Genomic DNA, 12,074 nt, shown 5'->3' with positions numbered 1-12,074 from the left:
AAGCAGGAACCCTTTCCAATAGTGGTTCCTTGGAGAAAAGTAGAAAAAAACTTTATTTTACAAGCAAAGTATTCACAAGCATAAAAAAATAATAATATTAAACAATAAAACCTCTCGCAATTCTGAAGAGATGTCAAATTCACAAAGTCCATGTCATGGTGTGTAGCTGGGCTCTCTCAGTCCCTCTGGAAGTGCCGAGGCCCAGGCCCCGCTGGGCCACAGGCCTGAGCTCCCGGGGTTTGTCTGGGGTTTCAGTCCAGAGCAGGTTTGTACAGATCTAGAAAAAAAGCCACAGTCTGGGGAACTTCCCCACCTCAGCTAGCTGAAAACTAACTAACAGCAAAGGAGAGCTCTGTCCCTCTGTCTGTCCATGCTGCAGACAGCACAGTCCAGAGAAGGATGTGGGGCAGCGAGTGCCATTTCTGAACACAAACTGCGGCTTCTGCTCCCCCCGCTTCGCTCTCAGAACCAGCCTTAAATGTGCAGAACTTAACATCCAGCGTAAACAGAACAGACAACTGGGGATACAAGCATAAAGTTACCCTAGGACATATTTGTAATATTACTTGCTTTGACATACATTGATCACAATGTAAACATGCATAAATCCATCATTTTTCATTGGAATGGACACAAAACATAAAAGTATATCTGTGGATCAGGAAGACAGTGTTCAGTGAGATCACTTAAGATTAGTATTCAAGATGGCAAAAAAATTGACCTGGTTTTTTTAAAGATGACTTAGGGACATTAAATTATTATTTATTTATTCATTTATTGAGGAGAAAACTAGGTAAAAATTAAAAGAATCTTTTGTCAGGTTTATTGTTATTTCTCTCATCATGAAGGCAACTAAAACTCCTAAGAGAATAAAATTTTATTTGTATGTTAGCTGAAAAGAATTTGAAAACTTAGTTTAATGAGACTTTTGCTGAGAGCCTAGTGATAGATGACTATAAGTGTTTTACTTTCATTATAATTTCAAAATAGTTTACTCCAGTGGTCTGTAGATCATATATGAAAAAGAATTACATTACAATTCATCTTGTCATTTAGATTTTCCTGCATATGGTGACTTGAGGCATGGACAACTTGGAATTAAACTGTTTTTTCTGGCCTGACCTCTGTGATGTGTCAAGTTCAATCAAGCAACAAACAAGTGAAGCATACTTAATTAGCCACCAATCATTTTGTTTCCTAAAAATATACAACAAATTATAGAACTATGAGGGGCATACTTTGTACATCCTTGTTTTCAAAATTCATAATCTTTTTTTTAGGATTATGCCTTTGAACATCCTAAAGAATCCTTGGAATCTGAGTGTCAGCTACATATGTTTCTCTGGAAGACAGTAAAAAATGTAGATGGTAGGGAAATATGGATAAGTCTATGATGTCCATGCAGCGTAATCAAAAGGAATTTCTTCTGTAGGAAATTCCAAATGAAAAAAAATCTAGCCATTATGATATTTTTTTCTAACATCTGCTTTAAACTAGCTCTGCAAAATTTGTCCTGTATTTAATATAAAACAAATTGCAGAGCTGTTTCATTTTAAACAAATGAAGAGAATTTGTTCTGACGTGATTTTCAGTTTGCAGACAGATTTATGAAATAAATTATGATATTATGAAAAGTTACTATGATCTTAAATTCCATCCTAAGACAATAAAAGTCTAGCAAAATTGTGTAGAAACATGAATATTGGTATAAAGTGAGGTTTATTTTGACTTATAAGGGATTTTAGCTGCATTCTTGATTTTTTCTTCCAAGTTTCTGCTCATAACAAGGTCAAGGTTTTGTTCCACAGAATTCTTCATTTTTTTTTTAATATTTGGTTGACATTATAAGTAGTGCTACCTTGATCTTTGACCACAGACTTTTGCTTAAGGTGGGTGAACTTATATATTAATATGTTTATTAACACATAGTTAAAATTCATTGGGGGGTATTTTTGTGACACCAAAGAAACCTGCATGACACTCATCCAACTACAGACTTTATTCATTTTTTTCTCTAGCCCTTTTTTCTCTTTCTTTTTTTGTTACATTTATTCACAGTTGACCCAGTATTTTTGATGCTGTATGAGAGTCGGTATCCTAGACATCCCAGGGATTTGAATGACTAGTATAATACCTGCATGGGAGATGAGAAGTAGAAGTATATTGTTGAACCTTTAAAGAAAAGTTGACATTTTCCTGGCCTTGAGCAGCTCTCTTCGGTATTGAAGCTTTTGCAGCTTTCAACCCTTTGATTTATGAGCAAAAGTGTAACACATCTTGGCCATTATGGAATCATAAAAGTCCTTTACATCTTCCCATTCCATTTTTACTTTAAAAAAGAGGAAAAAAAAGTTAACACCTTTCCTATTCTGTCTCAAATTTTTTGGATATTTTTCTATTTTCAGAATAGAAGTTTATTTATGAAATATTTTATTTTTGTTAAAGTGGTATGAATACTTTTAGATATTAATTTTCATTTCAAAAAGTCCTATAAGGATTCTTGATCAAGGTTTCAAACTCTGAAATAAGAAATTAAAACACAGATTTAAGTATCTAAGTAGTTAAAATCATAGCAATTTTGATGAGAATAGAGGGAAATGAAGAAAAACTTTGACAATAGCAAAACACTTTTTTGTAGGATTCACATCTCATGGGGTTTTAAACCACCTGAGAACAAAAAAACAAAGAATTAAGCTTACTTAAGCTTATTGGTTTCATGTAGCTGTTTCTGCTTTATGCTGTCTACAGGACTCCTTCTAATGTAATCATCCACTCTCACTAATAGTGCTAACAATTTTGCTGTGCTGCAGCATTAACAGAATGGTTTCATATTTTTTTGAAGGAGTAAGCATTGATTATAGTTGTTACTGGTTGTAATTTATTTCTACAGTCTCATGCAGTTTATACCAGTTGCAATCTCCCTGCAATCCACAGTAAAATTTCTATCAACTGCACTGAAGGCAAAATGAGATTGCTTCTAGCAGTGCATCCCTATGATTAGTGTGGACACTTTACAATAATTTCATAATCACATTACTTACCTTACCTGCATCTGTGTTTCTGTCCACAGTGAAAAACAAGTTGGTCTTATCCTAGAAATTTAGTTCATTTAGTGTAATTGAGCTTCAGTGGGAATTACTAATTTTCACTAACTCTGAAGCTATGCTTACCAGTATTATTATTACTATTATTGTTGTTATTGTTATTAGAATTACTATTTTATTTTGTGAATACAAATTGACAAAAGCAACTCTTCCAGCTGAAACTCATCTGACTTGCCTTTATTGATTTTACAGATGCTCCTTCCTAAACACTTCATCTATTACTCTTGCAAAGTTTTGCAAGACAAAAAGATTTGAAAAACAACTTTCCAGCATAACATGCCACTTCTAATATTTTAGTAGATATTCTAGCCAGACAGTAAAAGCTCAGATGAAGGCTGATAAGAGCAAGTGAACTGAGACATATGTCTCAGAACTACATTATTGGTTTTTGAAAGACTCAAGAAGAGACTTCTGACTCAACAGCGCACCACTAAACAATAAGAAAAATTTATATATTCAGAATCTCCTCTCTTGACACAGAAAGAATAAAATTTTAAAAGCCATAATGCAATAATAAAAAAAGTCATATGAGTCATAAGCTCAGTTTTTAGGCGCTATCCTGGGTCATAAGTTTTAACACTTCAGAGCCACACTTGGAAATTCTGGAAGGAATTTAGCTGTACATGTGGGAACATCTAGTGCCTTTTGAGGCATCCTATGGAAATCAACTTTTCTTTCAGATGTTGCTCTGAAAGGATGTGGAACTGGTTTCGCAGAGAACACACTGATGTATAGTTTTCACCTAGCATGTTTCACCTATTTTAAATTACACTTCTATTTATGAAAATTAAAACCTTACTTGGGAATGAGAAATCCAAACAGGAAATAGTTACCCAAATTTAATTCTCTCAAATTTATTTTCTGTTTGTTTATTTCTTAATGGGTAGGTTTAAAAGATCCAAAAACAGAGCAAAAAGACCCCACACCATACTTATCTGTCAGCACTTAGAAATTTATTAGAATAACTTGCAATATTACTTAGCTGGTGAATAAAATCTAGGGCATATGACAGAGAACTTTTCTTCAGATTTCCTTCAATAATCTGCCTATTGATACAAGTCATCCATACTATAAGGCAGACACTTTCAGGAAATGCAACAAAGCAATTAATGAGTTTGAGTAGCGTTTGAGTTAAGCCCAGTTCAAAGAAGTCAAAGGAAAGACTTTGGTGAGACAAATTTATTTACGCCAAATAAGTAAGTAAGTAAGTAAGTAAGTAAGTAAGTAAGTAAATAAATAAATAAATAAATACTGCTTAATTTCTCCTAGTCTACAGTCTCTTAATATCATAAGGTTGACATTAGACCAAAAAAGATGGCAATCAGAACCATTTAAAAATTAAAAATTAAGGTTATGACAAAATATAGTTGCACACAAGGTTGTATTTCAATTGAAATAATGAGAGAAAAATATTATGACCCTACTCAAAATCAGAAATATTCATTTGTGTTTATACAGATGATAGGTGGTATAAATTTCTTTGAATGTAATATTTGAATATTCTTTTAAATTAATTTTATTTTCCTTTAAATTCTCAATTCTATCTTATTTTTAGAACTTTTTTCAGAAAGATTTACTACCTTTTATTGACAGACTAAACTTTTTTTTGTTCCCAAGTGAGTTAACATGCTCTTTCTCTTTTTCATTTTGCTTCTGACTCCTTTGGGCAAAACCAGTGCCTCTCTACAATACTAGAATGTCAAGAGATTTTATTAATACGTTAAATAATTTGGATTGGGATTTCTAGATATAAAATGTTGTAATCACAACAGTTTATTTCATATACTGCTATAACAAAATGAGACTTCGTAAAAAACCAAAACCATGATAGGGTATCTTTCGGGGAAAGATAATGGCAGTTTTATTCCAAAGTTTGTTATCCTTGCTGCTAACATGAAAGGAAGTGAGAAAGTGTGTTTATAAAACTACATAACATTAAATGAACATCAAGAAAAATCATATTTATAGATTCAAAGTCTCAGAAAAAAAAGATGAGTGTCCATATGACCACACTGATTACATAATGACGCAGATATATTATGAGATTAATTAATTTTGAGGTTCTGCATGTAAGGGGTTAGTTATTCCCTCAGATATGCAATATGTAAATAAGATTGTGAGCAAAAGACTTGATGACTGAATAGGTGTTACTGTAAAAGGCGGTAAAGGTACTATAAAACCAGTATTTTCAGCCCTTATTGGATGCTATGACTTCTGCTTTAGGTAAGGCATTTGTCTATAAGGAACTAAATCATAAACATGAAAAGAGGGGCCACAGCATCAACCTCAATGTCTTTCTAGCCTATTATCTTCTCTAATTATTATATCTTGGAAAAACACCATAAAAGTGCAAAACTATAGTACAATTTATAGTATAATTTCTCCAGAAACTTACCCCTTCAGGTTCTAGATACATACTCTCATTTTGTGTAACAGCCTGTGGATTTTTTTTATCATGAATTTACCTCATTGAACTTTCTACAACCATATTAATTTTTAGCATCTGAATTGTCAATTGGCAGGTAAATACACCTTATCAAAATAATGTGCATATCCTCCTGTTCACCCTGAACCTGCTATTATCTAGTTATAGCTGATGCCCACATTTCATCATATTTGAGCACACTATGAACATTCTTCATTGCCTGTGCTATACACAAGTCGTCTGTACCCCTACATCTCAGTTTCTATATTTTGTTTTTATTAGTGTATGAAAAACACTAATCTCATTACTGTAATCAGAGAAGGCTCCAGGGAGACCTTATTATGGCCTTTCAGCTACTTTCAGTGGGGGCTACAAGATAGATGAGTGGAACTTTCTACAAAGGCATGCAGTGATAAGACAAGTGACTTCAAATTGAAAGACAACAACAACAATGGAAGCATTCAAGGCCATGTTAGATGGGGCTTTCAGCAACCTGGTCTAGTAGAAGGTGTCCCTGCTCTTGTCTAGGAGGGGTAGGAACTGGGTAGTCTTTAAGGTCCCTCCCAACACAAACCACTCCACAATTACAGGATACTAGGGTTACTGAATCAGATCTGTTCTACATAAAGCAGTAGGTTTGGTTGCCAAGCGCCTCTGTTTCATGCAGAAAGACAGATGGAGGGACAAAAAGAAATGTCAGGGTAAAGAGTCTAAACGTTCTAAAGAGATTCTCTAGATCTCTTAGCTTTTCAGGTGAATGCATGGGTTGGATTTAAACTAGAGAAAATTGCTTTTGAACAATACAATTTTAGCTTGTATATTGAAGCCTAACATTAATTTTATGTTTCACTATTTTGCTTTGATTGATGATTTTAAAAGACTTTGGTCTTGCTCTTGTATCAGATTTTGTTGTCCTCATGTAAACTATCTTTGGCTGAAAATGACAACCAGAAGATAACAAATAGAGTTTGTCAGAAAGTACAGTCTGAGGATTTAGAAAAACAGATAAAATTGCTGAGGTTTTTAGGCATGAAGCTTTCCTAATTAAAAACATGTTAAGTATGAATATGTACATTATTTATAATGTTTTAGTAAAATATTAGAATTTTCATAGTATAAAATAACAATGAATAGAAATGAAAACCAGTCCCAAGATTTAGGTAATAAAATTCTTTCCCTAGAGTAATAGTTTTACACATAAATTGTCATTTCCTTCATGTATAGGCAGAAATAAGATGGAAAAGAGAGACAACAGAAACACCCAAGTTCAAAGAAAATAATCCTTAAGCTAATTTACCATAAAATCATTAACATTTTAACAGGGTTCAGAGGTTTTACAATGAATCACTTTATCACCAGATTATAGAATACTTAATGGGAAATGTAATTGTAAGGAATAAAAAAAAGAATAAAATAAAAATGTTTGAACAAATATCATCTACATCTGAAATAACAATCTTTAAAGGCAAATACAGTAATTTAGATGATTCTGATATGTAATTCTTCAAACCCTGTGTTTGATCAAGATAATACAATTTTGACTGATTTATTATTATTATTATTATTATTGTTATTGCACATAATATTCTTGGCTTAAGGATTGTTTTTATACATAAGATTTGTAGATAAGCATACACAAATGGAAGTCTCTTGTATGAAACAGATAATCAGAAAGATGGGGCTGAGCTTGAATATGTTATTCTTTCAGACACTAGAGTTAGTATTACAGTGTTCATGGTCTGCTTCTGCAGCAACTGTTCTTGGGACACTTCCATTGCCATAGAAAAGGCTTACTCTTCTGCATATAGAAACTACACCCCTCCTTCAGTCTTCCTCTCATCTGCTTCTAATGCTACTTTTACATATATTTGATACCATTGTTTTAATGTATTCTAACCACCATCTCCTTCCCATGGCTTCTGTGAGCTATATTTGTTTTATTGTTGGCAGAAATTATGAAGAATTCCTGTTACTCATTGAGATGTCTTAAAAATGTTTACAGTGTGAGATCATGTCCCTCAAGTTTTCTTTTCTTGTTGGTTACATGTAACTCCCTTCTTATCCATTGATATTTCATATATCCAGAAATTATTTCCTTTTTGTTTTTTCTCTTTAAATTGAAGAAACAAACAAAGCAAACTTCTGTTTGCAATCTCAATGTTCCCTCTCCATGTGGCAAAGTATACTAACATGATTCCTCCCTAGGTAATACTCCTAATTAAATGGTTATGAACATTAACTTGTTTAACTAGTATACCAAACCATTTCTGTGTTAAATTGCATTTTGTCCTATTGTGTGAATTTATTCCCCAGCCAAGGCAGATATGCTAGATACCAACTTCTGAAAGACTATAGTTTTTAATCAATATAAAAAGGACTTCATGCGTTTTGCATTTTGAAGAAGCTATACATATTCTGAAGAAAAAACAAAAAAAACCCCACTTTTATCCATAACAAGAAAACAAATGTCTTAGGGCTTATCTTGAATTAAATTAGACCAGCTCTCAATGTCTGAACCTCATAAATTATGAGGCTGTTTGATTCTTCTTCTTTTGGCAACGTTAAGAAATACAGGCTTATGTGATTTGGAGTGGACATGTAATTTTCTGCCCTTCACACTGAAAAGATGCAAACAAACAGAAAAAAACAAAAAACCTGATCCCCACCCCCCTGCCCCCCCCCCCCCCCCCCAAATAGTAGGTACTATGGAGTAGGTATAAATCCATTATATGCAAAAACCTGCATACAAAAATTATTTATGGTTTACAAAGATGCACCTATGGAGTTGTGCAAATAAGTTTTGTTTTTGTTTTTTTTCTCTTCAGAAATATCAGTTTTAAACCAACAGAAAAAACTTAATAGTACAGAGAGCAATACCATCAGCTCCTACAGGAGAAGAAATGCTTGTGTGGTGTGTTTTTACATTCAATGTCAAGCAGTAAGAATGGAATGATATAAGGGAAAACTTATGACAGAAGCTTTCTGTATTGTGTTCTCTTTCCCACTGCAATCACTAGCACACAACTTTTGCCTGTTCACAAAACTTTAAGGAATACACATTTACACGACATTTTTCTGCTCAGTTCCTCAGGAAAGAGTGAGATTTTCAGCAGAAAGGCAAATCATATTTTTAAATCCATCCAGCATAAAAAGATATTAAACTTTGGGCATTTTTTCCCAAAGGGAATCAATAAAGTTTATTTCCCTTCTCCCTCTTTAAGATTCAAAATTGCTTCCTAAAGCTTAAAACCACCTAACAATAAAGATCCAGATTCCAGAAAGAACACCAGAAAGAAGGCAGAAGTAGTGTGACTTTATAAAAGCTGTGTTTGAGATACTATTGCCAGTAAGCTGGCAGAAACTTCTTTGATTGTCAGAAAAATCATTTTCTTGACAGGAGAGGACAGCTGCAGTGAGTGTCATGCAGAAAAATCAGAGTTAATGGTCCACAATGAAAATTTTGTTTCAATGTAGAATTAATACTGGCAGCTCAAGTGCAGACAGGGACTTGCATGCAAGACATCTTAAAAAACCCCAAACCAAACCAAACTTAGCCTTTCAGTTGTGTATGAGAAATAAAAATTACCAGAATGCACAGGTTTTCTTGCACAAACAGCCAAGTGAGTGAAATCCAAATTAATTGGATAATGTTGAGGATGTAAACAGATAACAGCAAAAATTTGAAACTGCCTTCACCCAAGAGGCACCCAAGAACAGATATAGCCAGTTTTGCTTCAGAAGATTCAATTCTTGGCAAAATTCTAAAATAAAATTCAGTTATCAGAGTTTCTCTAGCAGCTACAGTTTCAGTGTCTTATGTGTGACATGTATCCCTATCACTGCTGAATCAGAAAAACCATGATGAGTAGAGACAAAGACTAAAAGCAGAATTGAATCAGGATTTATTGGAAATGTAATGGGTCTTAGATAGATTTCTATCACTAAAGCAAGATGATATGCATTGTCCACTACCTACCATCAAAACTCAGCCTAAATATCCAAAAGTCCCCTCCCAATAGCATTTTTAAAAGCAAAAACTTCTCTTTGGTTGGGATTTGGTTGGGACTGAACATACAGAGAGTTTCACTTAAATTTAATTCCTGAACAGGAAGCAAGACTCCAGTCTTCAAATGCTAGCTGATGCAAAAGTCCTGTTGGTCTGCCTAGTGGAAAAGGCCTTAAGAGAGTTAAAGAACATAAGCTAATCATGTTAGATTGAAAGCAAGGAGAGCAATTAGAAACCTTGCTTCATGGAAGGAAAATTTTACTTTGAATCTTTCTGTGCCACTAAATCCAAAGCCAAGCTTTGTGTTGGCACTTTTATATTAAGCTGATTTTCATCTAAACAAGCATGTGCAGAGAAGCAGAATAAAGGCAGTAAAGAGCTGCTCAGTGGCATGAACATCTTTCCTAGCAAGTTCAGGCTCCTGCAACCTTGCAGGCTCTCAAAACCTTATTTTGTTAACAAAGAAATCTCAAGTGAGTTTAAAGTGATGAATTTTTTAAGAGCTATGAATTTATTTAAATTGTGGTAAGCATTTTAAAAGCTATGAATTCATTTAAATTGTATGTGCATCTTTTATCCAGGCCAGCATCTTTCATTTCTAGTTTTCACTGTGGCTTATGTTTCCTGTACTTAAAAATGAGCTCTGTTCTGAAGTTTGCATAGTACATTATGTACTTGGTGGATCAAGTTCACATTGAAGTCAATGAGTTTGACTCCAGGGAAAGTGCTAAGCATATTTCCAGCAGGAACTATGATGAAGATTGTTATAATGACATAGTTCCAATTCTCTGAGAGCTATTATAAAGATAACCTATATTTCAGACAACTTGAACTTTGAAAATACCAATTTTTAAAAAATAAGTCCTCAGTAAATCAATATCATAAGTGATCAACACAGAAGCAGAAACCTGCAGAGGCTTCAATAGAAATTTGGAACAGAAAAAGCAAAGTTTCTAGCAAAACTATTGAAGAAGACAAAGGAAGCTTGGTTCCAGCCACACAGGGGAGAATGTAAGCTCTTAGTTGAATTTCTGCATTGATTACCTTGTACTTACTTAATCTTCACAGGTTCTGAATGACAAGTGACTTCTTACTTATAAACACAAGTTATAAATGCAAAACTGAAGCCCACAAACAGAGGCTGTTATGTGGGGTTTTTTCACTATAGAAGGAAAACCAGTCACAAAATTAGGTATTTGCATAATTGAATTTACAAGATGTCTCAAGCAGAATGTGACCTTCAGGCAAAACTTATTAGACAAGTCCTCTCATTGAGTTACAAGAGGCAGAAAGGGTCCTGTTGCTTTCTAAACCCCTTTTCAGAGAGTAGTCTGGGTGTATCTGGATCAAATCAGCCTCAGACTTCATCAACAGTTTATGTGTAAAGCATTCTACAGGTATAACTGAATAAGTTGTATAAGTTTGTCTGAAGGATTAAAGATGGAGAAACCGGATGGTAGATCTAGATCTAGATCTAGATAGATACAGATAGATGATAGATAGATAAAGATTAGATATAGATTATATAGATGATATATAGATAATATATAGATATAGATATAGATATAGATATAGATATAGATATAGATATAGATGATAGATGATATATAGATATAGATGATAAGACATATAGATATAGATATAGATAGAGATAGAGATAGAGATAGAGATAGAGATAGATATAGATATAGATAGAGAGATAGAGATAGAGATAGAGATAGAGATAGAGATATAGATTATATGGATGATATAGATATAGATATAGATATAGATATAGATATAGATACAGATACAGATATAGATATAGATATAGATATAGATATAGATATAGATATAGATATAGATATAGATATAGATAGATTAGATATAGATATAGACATAGACATAGATATAGATAGATATAGATTAGATATAGATATAATTTATTATGATAATGCTTAGACAAAAAAAAACTTAATCAGAATTACTACACAGTATAGGAACTATTACAACTATTACAGTATGGTTCACTATAAAGCAAAATTGAGCCAATTATATTAAATCAATTGTATTCAAACTAGCAGAATTAATTATTAAGTAGAGATTGGTGTTATTCACCTATACCAACATTCATGGACAAATGTCTTTTGTTCAGCATCAAGGAGTAACCTTAAGGACCATCCCCACTCAAGGAGGTGCTCCCTACACACACATGCCAAGAAGGGGTGTGTTAGAAGACCCTGGTTTTAAAGCTTTGGACTGGTCTTGATAAAGTGATTGACTGCCAGTCATCAGTGTCCTGGCCAGCTGCATCACCTCAGAAGCTTTATAGTCATCTATAGTATGACTCGTTTGCTCCTTTAGCGAGATATTTTATCAGGTCTACTTGTCTTCATCTCACTATCAGGATGTTTAATTTTGGAATTGATGATTCAGACAGATTTTAACATTATTCAACATGAAAAGCAGCATGATGACCCCTCCTTCATTTATCACGGATAGCTTTGCAAACAGTGCCTTGTTTGAGTGGTTTTACCTCATTCCAGGCAGAGCATCCTGC

At 33.6% G+C, this 12,074-nt stretch overlaps 1 protein-coding gene across 6 annotated transcripts in view; it reads left to right on the top strand.

Moving 5' to 3' along the window:
• Window positions 1–12,074, top strand: part of TYRP1 (tyrosinase related protein 1) — a 135,416-nt gene that overhangs the window by 61,726 nt on the left and 61,616 nt on the right. The window lies entirely within an intron of this gene.

The sequence above is a fragment of the Cyanistes caeruleus genome, chromosome Z (assembly GCF_971803275.1).
Source record: "Cyanistes caeruleus chromosome Z, bCyaCae1.hap1.1, whole genome shotgun sequence".
Lineage (NCBI taxonomy): Eukaryota > Metazoa > Chordata > Aves > Passeriformes > Paridae > Cyanistes > Cyanistes caeruleus.
The sequence above is the reverse complement of the archived record's forward strand: the minus strand, read 5'-3'. Positions and strand labels throughout refer to the sequence as shown.